General features: G+C 32.7%; 1 pseudogene; it reads right to left on the reverse strand.

Moving 5' to 3' along the window:
* Window positions 1–5,304: 5,304 nt before the first annotated feature.
* LOC102662796 (cation/H(+) symporter 13-like) lies at window positions 5,305–9,527 on the reverse strand (annotated as a pseudogene).
* Window positions 9,528–14,117: the final 4,590 nt, after the last annotated feature.

Consider the following 14,117-nt stretch of genomic DNA (forward strand, 5'->3'; position numbering starts at 1 on the left):
GTTAAAACAACCTCTTATATACACAGTGACTGACACCCCAACTCAGTAGTTGCCTAATTATCTCATGTTTGCAAATTACCTTCAACACTTCAGATACTATATTTAATTCACTTTGGTAGCATGTGTTTGTGACTTACAATTTTGCAAACTCCTGGTTATTAATTAATTTTAATTCTTCTCCTTTCTTCTTTTTTTTGTGTGTCTAAACCACAAACATCCTTTCTGGTTGTTGCTGTGCTAGAAGACTGGCAAATTTACAATTTCCTCTTTGACATCTTGGAACAGATAATGACAAAGCCAAAAGAAAGATAGTAAAAAAGAAAAACAAAAGAGGGTAGTATATAATGATGATGGAGGAGGAGGAAAAGACATTTATAGTCCCAATCAATGGATCCGGTGATTCCATTAATTCCAATAGAGACATGAAACATCATCGTATTGAAATCGCTAATTGGGTACTCATTTGTTATAGAATTGTTGTTAAGGTTGTCGTATGACCTAATAAGCATAACAATGCAGATACAAGAATCAAAATACGTGAAGGTAGCAACGGCATTAACCTTTTATATATATATATATATATATATATATACTTTTTTTATGTATTTATTACTCCAGACAATCATGACAATCATATTTGAATCAATCAGATCTACATATATATTCTTTTTTCTTCATAAACTCATTGATGAACTAAAATACTTCATAAACTAAAGTCAAATAATTAAACAGAAATGATTAATATATTAAATTTAAGGTTAAATAATCTAAATATTATCTGAATTCAATTCTTGATAAAAAGAAACATTTTTTTTGTCCGGTTTACTCTGGAAAACTAATTTTATTTCAGATGTAATTCTTTAATTGAAGTTTCCACTTTTCACTTCTTACGTTGATATTCTAATTCTGAACAAAATATCTAACAATAATTAGCTTATAGCTGTGAACATAGATACATAACTGGCAACGCCGAGAACACCAGCGGAGATAGTGAGAAGCGAAATGCGATCCACGTTCTTAGGTTGGGTGCTGTAGGCGTTGTGATAGTTAGTTTCAGCAACTTCTCCCGAAACAACGAAAAACAAGCCATTGAACAAAACATCCCCTTGGGACCTCCAATTCCACCATGATTCTCATGGGAAAGAAAACAAACTAAATTACTCTTAACAACGAACCTGCATGGCAGAGTCTGGGAGATCGTGATCCCGGTGGAGCCCATCACGGCGTCGATGAGGCCGTCCTTGCAGCGGGAGAGGGTGCAGTGGTCGATTCAGATGTCCCGCGAGCCCAAGATGGAGATTCCGTCGCCGTCGGACTCCGTGCGGTACCCGTAGTGCTCTGGGCGCCAACGCACGTTAGCGTTGCCTTCAAGTCGCAGTGACAATCATAACTAATTATTTTCACCGTTCAGAGTAATTAAAATAGTTAATTAAGTTTTTAATGCTTATTATGGGGTTTTAAATTTTTGGTTCTTAATTTTTTTTTAAATTTAATCTCTAAAAAATTTATCATTATTAAAAATAATATCTGTCATTAATATACAAATATCTTCTATTAAATAATAAAATGTCATAAAACAAGACAGATAAAATATTATGGCAATATCACTTGTAAATGCAGGAAACCATTTTGGAAGTTAATGTATTATATTTTGTTTTTGAATTAAGTAATTTATCTTTTTTATTTGCTTTTATTTGACAAAAATATATTAAATCAGTCATTGTAAGATGAGAAACTTACACGTCACTCTTAAATTGTAAAATAAGAACTAATCACGTTAGGCAACTCAGAACTTAATAAAGATTATTAATGATAGAAATTATTTATAATAATAAAAATTTATTTAAGAATCAAATATTTTTAAAAAATAATTTAGGAATAAAAAATTCAAAACCCCATAAGAATTACAAACTTAATTAATCCTAACGTAAGATAACGATATTGGTAGCCACCAAGCGTTTGTTTGGTTTAAAGTAAAAAAAAAAAAAAGTAGAATTTGACCAAATTTGATTAAAAACAATTTTATTATAACTTAATTTTTATGTTTAGAGGTTTTTTACATTTGAAGGAAAATAAGAGTAGCTTTATGATAAATTTTTTAAAAAATAAAAAGTAAAGTGAAAGAAAATGATAGATACGAGATGGATGTGATAATTAAAAGAAAAAAGGTAAAGATAAAGAAGAGTAATAAACATTAATTGACCACTAATAATGCTTAAGTTATTTGGAAAAAATGTAGAGTAAAACATCAACATCTTGGAGGGAAAGAGAGAAGGAGAAGCGGGGAAAAAAGCATATCACTATCTCTCCACTTGAATCTGACTTTGAATCTAACTTTATTGTATGCAAAGTAAAGGGTCCAATATATATCTATAGTCCAAAGATAAAGTGTTATAGGTTGGTTTCTATAAGTAACGTGAATAGTTAAATTGATTTTATTAAGATTTTTGGCATATCTAATTAGTCTTTCATGACATCAACAAGTTAACAAATAATTTTTTCGACATATTTTACTTTTCAGTATTAAATAAATTTCTCATAATATGATTGCAAAATGATTTTTTTTTTACTGTGAATCCCAAATTAAATTCACCTGAATAAAATATAAATTGCTAATATTTCTCATATATGAATTAAGCTTTAATTAGAAATCAAACTGATTTCTAAATATGCATTAACAACTAAACTAACGTTCGTTTTTAACATTGAGAGTAAATTACGTCTAAAGTTTTTACAGGACAAATTTTATTTAATATTACTGTTCTGGGTAAAATGCTTGGTAAATTTGGATTTTCCTGAAACTTGATCTGAGATATAGTATATTAAAAAAAACCGAGTTTTTTTTTATAAAAAATCTACCGATCTTTTCACTCGCTTTCTTTCACGCATAGTTCATTTGTTATAAGAAGCTAACAAGACTTTATAAATGAAATGCCGTTTTTTTTTTTAATTGATAAAGAAGGTGACAAAACAAGTTGCTACTTTGTAGACCGAAGAATAGGACAGAGAGAAAAGCAAATTGCTATAACTATTAACACTATTTTGACTTATTTGGCTAATTTTTTCTGGATTTTACTAAATATGTGAATTTTACTGAATATGAGGTTACTCTCCATTTGTTGAATTTTTAAATTAGTGAATAGTGAGGCATACCTAAGTAATTAACATAAGGTTTTTAATTTCAACTAATGAAAAAAAATATGTAAAGCTATGGAATGATTTTTTTTTTCTCTTCTAACTATGTTTTGTTAAAGTGAAAAGAGAAAAAAAAAAATTAAGAAATTTAAGAAATAAACTTTTCTAATTTAATAGAAGATATTTAGGAAAAAATATACCTTTATAATTTAATTCAAATATTATTCTTCTAGGTAAAATGTTTGGTAAATTTGGCAAATACCTAAACTTTTTTAAATGGTTTTCCATAAACATATTTTGAGATAAAACCTCATTTTTTACAACTCTCGATCATTTTCACTTTCTTTCACGATTATAAGAATCTAACAGGCATTTACAAATGAAATACCTCTTGTTATTTTATTTTCTTAAAAGGTGACAAAAAAAGTTGTTACATAGTGTCATAGTGAAAGACCAAAGAGCAGGACAAAAGGAAAAGAGAATTGCTAGAACACTCTCTGACATCTTTTCTCTTATTTGGCTAAATCTATTTAGATTTTACTTAATATATGGATTTTACTGAATACGCTGTTACTCCCCGTTTGTTGAATTTTTAAATTAGTGACAAAGACCTAATTTTCATTAATAATATAGAAGAGAGTTTTTTTTAAAAAAATAAATTAGTGAGACATACCTAAATTGTAATCAATAGAAGAAAGTTATTTTTCTTTTTTGCTACAACCAAGGTTTTAAAAAAACAGTTTGCAACCATATTTGTTAGTAATTTGTCATGTGAAAAAAACTGCAACATGGCCGATATTTAAAATCTTGGTTACAACTAATTAATGAAAGAGAGTATGTAAATGTAAGGCAAACTATTGAATGATTGATCTTACCCGAGGGATGGCAATGGTGGATGTGAATGTTGTGAATGATGACATTGCTAATATACTGAAGAGTAATGCAGCTTCCACCCACAATGTGCACATCAGCTCCACGCCCATCAATGGCCTTGTAGCTATTAAAAATTAGCTCCTGAGACAGCTTAATCATCATGTTACTGGGAAAAACTATCCACAGTCTCATTTTGTATCACTGCATATCTTAGTGTTCCAGGTTTTGGGTTCACTGGGTCCTCATCTGAGGAATCAGTGACTATGCAAAATTGGCCACCTCTTCCTCCCTTTTAGTTCTGACCGAACCCAATTGCACCATCTGCTAGCCTCTGCCTGTTGTTGGCCCAATCTGGGTCACATTTCCAACAATCATCAATGGGGTTCCCTGTTACACATGATGCTACATCTTTCTCTGACACTCCCAGCATTTCCCTTCTTGTCATTGAAGCATTCACATGATGTTACCAGAAAATCACGCTGACCCCATTATCGAGAAGTAGTGATTTGACTGACCCTCGGGAGTGGAATAAAGTTACGGGTTATCGTTTGGCCATGCATTTCAACCCATGGTAATGGTACTACTGTCGTTTCTGACAACTTTGTGAATTAGAGAAGGACAAAGAAAAGGGTGATTAATTAACAACATCAACATTCTTGCTTGCAGCACCTCAAGTATTGTTCTGCTTTTTTACTTTTCTATCACGCTATCTCTCTTATCTTATTAGTACTTCTTGATATTTATAAAATACAGTTTAACATCAAGAGAAATGTAGAACGACCCAACGATTTTTACTTGACTGTTTTCACTTCCAAAATTCTAGATATTTAGTTTATATTCAAATAGACTTTAATACATGATTCAACTTAATATTTACTTGCTTTTAATACATATAAATGTTTGCATACTGGATGTACCATGTTTGAGTGAAACAAATTTCTTAAGGATATGATATTTGGTCTTATCGTTTTATATTACTTGTGCGACTAGGTACACTTGTCGACCAGCTAACACAAACAATAGCTTTGAAGGTAAGTGCTTGATTTTTATTCAGTTTATAGTTGTTGTTGGATGGAGAAGGTCATCTTCCCCTCTTCCTTATTTGCACCATTTATTATGTTTCTCTAATTCTATCTATTAATTTTCCTGATTTTCCTTTCAAATGTGTTGGGGTTTTTGTAAACTTATGGCTTGTCAGCCTGCATATTTCTTTAGCAAGGTTTGTTCATTCATCATTGTGCTCAAGAGGGTAATATATATATGAACAACAAAAAATCACTAAACACATGAATCTATCTACATTTTTTCATATTTGTCCATTGAAATAGTACATGAATGGATAAAGGTTTCATGAATTGGAACATCATGTACGAGATGATCTCTTTGATTTGGCACTAGACTGGCATTCACATTGTGTTTAACAAACCTCCCTCTTATTCTCTGTTGTTGCACCACCAACAACGATGCCTTGGTCACAAAATTTGGTGATGGTAGCATGTCTCCAATGACCCCTAGCTCTTCACACTCACTCCATTCATCATGTCCCTAAAAATAACACTCTCCAAATGCTCATTTCCCACCATCAGTAGATGAAAATAACCAGAGTGAGCTTAGAGAGTTGATCAACTGATGGAATTTCCCCCTTGAAGAGCTCTTTCACTTCAAGTCGGACTTTGTCTTGCCAATATGGATTGCTTGCTAGCAACATAGTTGTCCAAGTGAGCAAGAGTGCAGTGGTTTCATGTCCAACAAAGAAAAATGTTTTGCATTCATCCATAACTAGTTGTACATTGAAGGTAGCACCCTCCTTCTTCATCTCATCTAAGAGAATACCCAACAAATCATTCCCATAAGAATTTCTGCTCCCAATAGACTTTATCTCTCTATTATACTTGCTGGGAAAAAACCTACAACATGTAACCACCTCTAATGACCCCTAGCTCTTGACACTCGCTCCATTCATCATGTCCCTAAAAAAAACACTCTCTGGATGCTCATTTCCCACCATCACTAGATCAAAATAATCTATCAATGTTGTTATACATGTTGACATATCTATCTCATCTTTCTCCAATTCTTCTAGAATCTGAAACCTACCATTTCTGGCTTTATAGTATCTATACTCATCTATAAGATTACCGTCACGTTTTCTATCTTTAGAATTCTCCTCTCCAAATAGAAGGAACCTTACCACAGTTACATACACACATTGATGCCTACCCATTCTAGTGGCATACGCTAATGTCTCCATGACATCTTGACCGCCAATGAAGAACACTGCGACATAGAATGATGCTCTAGCCATCAAGAGTGAAGGAGAAGGATTGAACATGCTCTTATCAACTAGAATTCCCACTAAACATGGTGCCGTTTGGAGGACATTAATGTTCATGGTTTGGATGGTCCTATGAGAAATTTCAACGGTGTCATCACTTACCCACCTCTTGTGGAATAGCAAGATCAAAATGTTGGATCCACTGTCTAGTGAAATTCTACAAATATCACCATACATGGTTTCAAATGTGGAGATTGAAGTGAAAGATTGAACAGATACACATCTTTCATTTTGTTGTCCATATTGCCTCAATGCATTATCAATGTGACTTGCGTTGCAAGACATTGAGCGTAGGTCATGATGGGGTTGGTTTTGGTTATCAACAAGAATAGGCCTGGGTCTTCCTTGAAGCTTCACTATGACTAATGTTGTGACCCCAATCTTGCTATCTCTGCGTGCAACTATGAACTGAAGGAGGCCTGCTAGTGTCAGAAAGCTACCACTCTGATTCTGCAGTGCAACAAAAATAATCACTGTGAAGGTAAAACCAGCTATATCAACAAACATTGCTGCTGACATGGTTAAACGTCCTATATCAGTGTTAAGGAATTTGACATGTTTCAAGAGCATTGCTATGCTAATAAATACAATTAAGGCTTGTGAGAGAGCCATAAAGGGCAGTGCCTGTGCAAGGCTCCTGTCCATCGTAGCATATTTCCTCAACAGAATGGCTAGTCCAGTAGGGATTACCAATGTAAGAGCGAACACAGAAATAGCAACAGTGATGGCCAGCTTTTCAATCTTCATCAATGTGGAAATATTCATTTTAACACAACATATGAAGAAGAAGAACATAAGGCCAAACGATGCAACTTTTTCAACCACTACAACACCCTTTACAGGAAATAAGGCTTGCCCCAGAATGTTTTTGTTCCCCAACATTGATGGGCCAAACAACACTCCACCCTGTCACCATGCATCATTTGTTAACAAGACAATATTTTTACAGTATTGATACACAAATGACATTTTTACATTATTGGTGATAGGAGTGGTAGCAACACACACTATCACGAGAAATTATTACAACTATCATTAGGGCTTGTTAGCTTGCATATTTCTTTAGCAAGGTTTGTTCACTGATCATTGTGCTCAAGAGGGTAAAAGAGATGAAGTTTGATAATGATGGAATTGTCAACACACCCGCCCCTCTGCCTCTCTACCTCTAGAATTAAACCAAACCATTAGATCTCACAACAATTAACATAACATATAGCAATTATCAATTCACAATGCAGACACCAAAAGTTTCACTAATTGTAGAATGAAGATTAGGATCTCAACAGATAGACCTCTTAGATCCCAGAGCAGTAGGTCCCAAGCCCCAGCCAACTACACTCATAAATTCTGAATATCCCCCCTCCCAAATATTCCTTTTTCAATCATATCTTCAACTGCAACAAAATCTCCATTTAGCATAACCGCCTCCTCTGCCATGCATCCCTCTTCTCTATCTGATGTAGACTCTCGAAATCGTTGGGCCCATATTGTGTTCAGCCAAAAGATGATCCCTCTAGGTTTTGTTCCCTATCAAATAATCCAAGTTTTTCTAAATAGGAGGAAGTTCAAAGCATAAAACAATAACTTGTCTTTTGTGCATGTTAAATTGTATTTAAAACTGATCACCTAAACTCCCACATAATTTCCTTGGCATGGTAGATCATTTAGCAGTTATTTGACAAATAACCTGTTACTATCTACCTATGAGCTTTGATTAGCTTCAATGCCATAAAGGTTATCACCTAAAATTGTTAACAAAGTTGTCTTTTTTATTCCTTTGACTGGAATTATATATTTACTGATTTGCTAATCACATTTTAATGAAAAATACATAGGCTCTAAAATTGCATAGGAAGAAATGAAACACAGCCCTCGACCCACATAAAAAAGGAAAAAAATTAATATGAATTAATTGTGCAAGTCAAAATAAAAGGAACAACAAAGGATATGGAAGATACTTTAAAATGATGCATGGAAGATAACTTGCAATTGTGTTAAAATGGGAATAAAAATTAATAGAAAAAAAGGATTAGAGAAATTATGAACAATAGTTTTGTTTACCTTTACAATTATAGATAACTAAATTATGATCCCTGCCAAATTTATGCCTTACGTATCATTCCTTAGTCCTTCAAAATAATTCCACTTGGAAATGTGCTAACCTAGTTTGAATAGTTAATTGAATAGTCCAGCCCTCAAAATGTGATTTGGGAGGAAATTCTGAAAAAAATGTGATACAGTCCAGCCCTGAAAATTAATTGAATAGTTCTTTAATTAATGTTGACATGATAAATACATATATTGTTAGTGTGTTAGAATTAATTTCTTTGACAATTACTTTCCTATTTTTTTGCTTAAACAATTTGTATTGTTTGTAGGTACTACTATTTAATTGTGTAATTCATAGTTAAGGCTTCTAAAGAAGTTGTTGTTGTTGGACTAAGCATACAATCATTTATTTATGACCAACCTTATTGCACCCAAAATATTTGTTACTAGCACATTTTGAGGTATGTATGTAATTGTAAAACTGATGTCCTTTATGTATACAAATTGTTGTTCACATATTTATTATAGAATTGTATTGCTGAAAATATATAATTGAGTCGGTGTTTTATAGTAGCACCACATTCAGGTTTTGCTTTGTTGTGTGAATTGTTTAAGTATGCAGGTTAGGTGGTTTATTTCCAAACCATGTTAACACTACAAAGTAAAGGGTTGACTTAATTGTTGCTGACGTAGTAAAACCATAAAACTTGGTGGTTGAATTATGTAATGAGGATTTGGCCAACTAAGAAACATTGAGTCAGCAATGTTAGATTTTACTTATATTTTCAGCACATGCTCATGTTTTTGTAGCATTTGTTGTGCTTCACAGCACTTAAATCCTTTTACTGGCCCTGGCTACAATTTAATTGTAGGACAAGCTAAGAATTTTAGTCAATATTGTTTACCCACTATAATATACATATATGTTAGGTTTATGGTAATGATACATTGGTTAATTAGGTTTAAGTAAGGTGCTTTTCAGCTTGGTTAATTGGGTTTAAGGATGTCAATTTTCTACCAGTTGGTTAATTGGGTTTAAGGATGCTTTGGACAATTCAATTTGTTGGTTGACCGAAGATAAAGTCATACTATTTGAAGCTGCCATTACCGCAGTCATACTATTTGAAGCTGCCATTACCGCAATCATACTTATTGGTAAAACCATCTATCTAGGTAGGTAACATAATTCGACATTTATTTGAATATTTGGTTTGCTGTTCATATATTACTATTATTTACCATTAAAAATATGTGTATTTTGAGTGAACCTTAGTTTCTTGTTTGAGATTCCATACCATGATTAATACGGATAGTTTGGATTAATCGTGGTATGGAATCTTGAATTGTCCGTTCGGACAATTTGGAAACTCTTTTTTTTTTACTTCATTCGTAGTTATAGGTTAAGTATGTTGTGTTAACGGTTCGAACAAACTGAACCCAACTCTAAAATTTAGAGGTGCACTAATTGGACTCAATCAGTTTGATGGTAAATTATTTACAATTTTTTTAAAAGATTAATATCATGTTCTTTCAGTACCTAAAATAAGAATTAGTCAAACTTGTGAGTTAATTAATGCTTGTAAAATTCTCTACATTTTCATTTAAGAATTAAGATGGAAAAAAAATTCATTTGAACAAATGAATTGCTGATGATAAATAAACTGTAGTGATGAACTATGATTATTTTATTGAGTTTGAACTAAGTGACTTTGATTTTTTTTTAAAGTGCAAGAATAAAAAATAGGTATTAAAAAATTTATAATAACTTTTATACTATATTCTACTTAATCAATTGAGATAGATATCCCTTAATATACTTTGATTTGATTTAATTTTACTTTCTCAACTTGATTTTACAAATAAATAAAATAAGTTCATCTCTAGTAAACTTGAACTTTGAGGCTACTGGCTGAATTTCAAAGTTTTGAATAGCTTGCTGTGATAAATTACATATAACATGTTATCAGTAACGTAAATACAAAGAGATAAAAGGAAATCTTCCACGTATTCACTCAATCAAGCTACAGATCATGCAACCATGGAAAATATATATCTTCAAATTTATTTTTCTTTCAGTCAGAGAAAGACAAGGCTGAATAAGAGCAACTGGATTATAATGAAGGAGATGTAACATCTCATTTTTCGTAAATAAATTAAAAAACATTTTAGTAAAAAAATAAATAAATTTTTAAAAAATGATGAGATTTTTATATTTAAATAACCGAAGGGAAATAGTTGTATTAAAATAATAGTTGGAAGAAAAAAAAATATATTTGATTTATTCATTTGATAAGGAATAAAATAAAGTTTGATTTTATAAAATGATAAAAATAAATAAAGAGTAAATATAGGTATAAATAGCGATACGGTAGGCCAGTTTTTAGACCAAAGATGCCTCATCTTCTCCTCATTTTCGTTTTTCTCTCTTCTTCTCTCAAAACTCATTCAGGTTCGCAACAGGTTTTAAATCAATGACGATTTCAGACTCATTCACCGTTGGATCATCATTAAATTTACGCACCAGGTTCACAACTCAATTTTGAGCATTCTCACCATTGTGAATTACGAAAAGATATCGGAGCTGAGAGAAAAATCCTTTTTGTCACAACTTTTTCTTTTTCCGCAGAAACTCAAAACTGTCTCAGTAAAATTATGGTCCCAGACTTGTTAACCGTTGGATTGTCGTGAAATTTTGTTATGTTGTTCGAGATGCAATTCCCCACTCCTTCACCGTTGGGATTTGCGAAATAATATCCGTGGAGAGAGAAAACTGAATCGCACGAAGCAATATAAAATGGAGGTCTCAATCCCTTCTTCTCTGTGACGTTTGAGAACCCTATCAAAACAATCAAATGAAAAACTTGAAGAATCTCAGGAAACCGTTAGAGATGCTGCTATTGTTGTCACAATACACACGTGAGCCCACTTAGAGCTGAGGGATGAATTTATCGCAATTGGGGATTAGAATGAACTTGTGTAGGGATCATTAGAGGATTAAATTGAGATTTATTTTGGGATGTTTATTGACTTATAATTTTGCTTTATGATTATAAATATAATATTATTGTGTTTTATGTACCAATTGATGTTCTGATAAGTATTGATTGATAAACTTGAGTGCTCTCGATGATTTTGTGTTTTGATCCATGATTTTGATATAATTGTGTGATTAAAGGTAAAATACATGTGTATTGAGTTGTGAGCTATGAACTGTGCAATTACACAATTGTAAGACCCTTTAAGGGCACGAGTATTGTGATGGGATCCACTATGGGAACCCGACGATTTAAAATGATTTTGAAAACAATTGAGTAGTTGTGTGTATTGCATGGTTCATAGGTAAAGTGCATGTGATTCATGAAGTGTGATGACGTGTTAAATTGAGATTATACCATTGTCATTGAGATCGAGTGTATGTGATAAATTGAGTATGTACATGATTGTGATGTTGTTTGCATTGAGTTATGAACTATGAATTGTACAATCACACGACTTTAAGACCCTTTAAGGGCGGTGAGTTAATTATAAGACCCTTAAAGGGCGGTGAGTTAATTATTAGACCCTTTAAGGACGATGAGTTAATTATAAGACCCTTTAAGGGCGGTGAGTTAATGCTAAGACCTTTTAAGGGCGACGAGTTAAAAATATTTTAAGAACAATTGATGAGTCGTGTGTTTTGTATAGTTCATAGATAGAGTCTGTGTGCTAAAATATTTTCTGGGTTAGACCTGAATCAGGAGGGAGAGACCCTAACGGACTCTTCGGAGTGTAGGCCTTGGGGGTCACCCGGTTTGAGTGCTCCTTTAAGCCTATGCTGATCCCATATGGTTGGGGCATTCTCGCAAAACACCGTGACCCTGAATGGTCTCTCTATGATCTTACCTAGTGAGAGTGACTTGACTTGCTAGTGTGTGATTTGTCTTGTCATGTACTCCTAGGTGCCTGACATAGTTTTTCACAGACATGGTACCACATTGCATATAGAATTGAGTTTTAGTGTATATGTTGCATAACACTAATTGTGTATTGATGGATATTGATTGACTTAGTGATATTATGTGTTGATCCTTGAGTACGTGAATGTTGTAAAAATGAATGAGGCGTGTTGTGTTATGATGTGATGTTGGATGACAAAGTGGTGAAATGATGTGAGTTATGTTTAAGTAAGTTTTATTTTGTTTTTATGATATTTATACCTATATGTTATATCGTTACTCTTCATTAATTAGGAATGTGATAACTCACTCTCAGTGTGTTATTTGTGTTTGGATCCTGTGATGATATCGAACCTTGTGTTCGTGGGAATAGATGAATAGGTGAATGACTATGAAGAATCTCATGCTAGAGAACACCAGAACACAATGCTCTGATAGGATGTGACATTAGGGTATAAGTTATATTAATTATATGAAGTTTTGGACGACCTTGTTTTGAGTCAAAGTGAATTTATTATTTATTTAGATAAGTTTTATTATTATGTTAGAAAGATAAATGTGAGCCTTTTATCCTTTTAAAAGGCTTGTATTTAAAAAAAATATTTTAAATACTTTTAATTAATATTTGAATTTTTATTCTTTTTGTTATTAATATATATATGCATGAGGTAGAGAGTGTCACAAGGGAGGCTGCGTGGTGCACTAGAATGATGAACATGTTTTGTGTATGTGCACACATGTTTTGTGTATGTGCACACAGGGTCAGACATTAGAAACCTGAAGCTGGTCCACCCCATACATATATATGATCCATGATCCAGAGGATACACTTAAGAAAGAGAGTGAAAGGCAATAAAAGAACATCAATAAGAAAATTTATATCAACAGAACATCATACTAAAACAAATTAAGAAGATTTCTCCAAAAAGACACTCATTGAATAGTTCTGACGAGATTTTTTATTTATAATTTTAATGTTTTGAACGTTGCACTTAGAACCCTTGTCGGTAATGCAATAGATACATACTCACTTTCTCTGACCAAATGTATGGCTGAAGTAGCTTCCACTTCAGCAACCCAAATGGAACAGAACACTGAAATTAATCTCAATAAATTTCCCACCAGAATTTCATATGATATTCATTTCAGTTTATGTTCACATGATTTCTTCCTCTCATCAACTTTATAAAAGATAAGCAAGGTTTTGAAAAACAGTCCGGGGACCACCGTGATATGGGCAGCAAAATCAATTCTTTTTTAATTATTTACTATCGCAATTAAGACCATATCGATCATATTTATCTACAATATTAACAAGAAAAATGTTTATTAGATATTCTTGAGTTATTTATAACGGAAAGAAAGAGAGAAAAAATGACTTGATTAATGATGTAATTTGATAAAAAGAGAGATATAGAGAAAAAAAAAGAATTATTAATGAAATGATGTAATTTGTCAAAGGGGAGGAGATTGCTAAGAGAATCAATGAAATGATGAGAAATGGAACTTTGAGAGTCAAAGCTGGAGAAATAAAGGAGGCAGCTAGGAGGGCTGCTGGTGTTGGTGGGAGTAGTGAGGTTATTGTTAAGAGACAAATTGAGGAGTGGAAGATGAATGCTCAATCTACTTGAAAATGTATGTACTCAATAAACCACGGAGCGAGCAAATAAATTGACCTAAAGTTGTTGTAGTTTAATCAATGATTCGAAGTATGAGTCATGGATACCCAGTTGCATGAAGAATTTTTTTGTCTATAGTGTTTCTATTTGATTTGAACAAAATTGTCTACT

The sequence above is a fragment of the Glycine max genome, chromosome 10, assembly GCF_000004515.6.
Source record: "Glycine max cultivar Williams 82 chromosome 10, Glycine_max_v4.0, whole genome shotgun sequence".
In the NCBI taxonomy this organism is placed as follows: domain Eukaryota; kingdom Viridiplantae; phylum Streptophyta; class Magnoliopsida; order Fabales; family Fabaceae; genus Glycine; species Glycine max.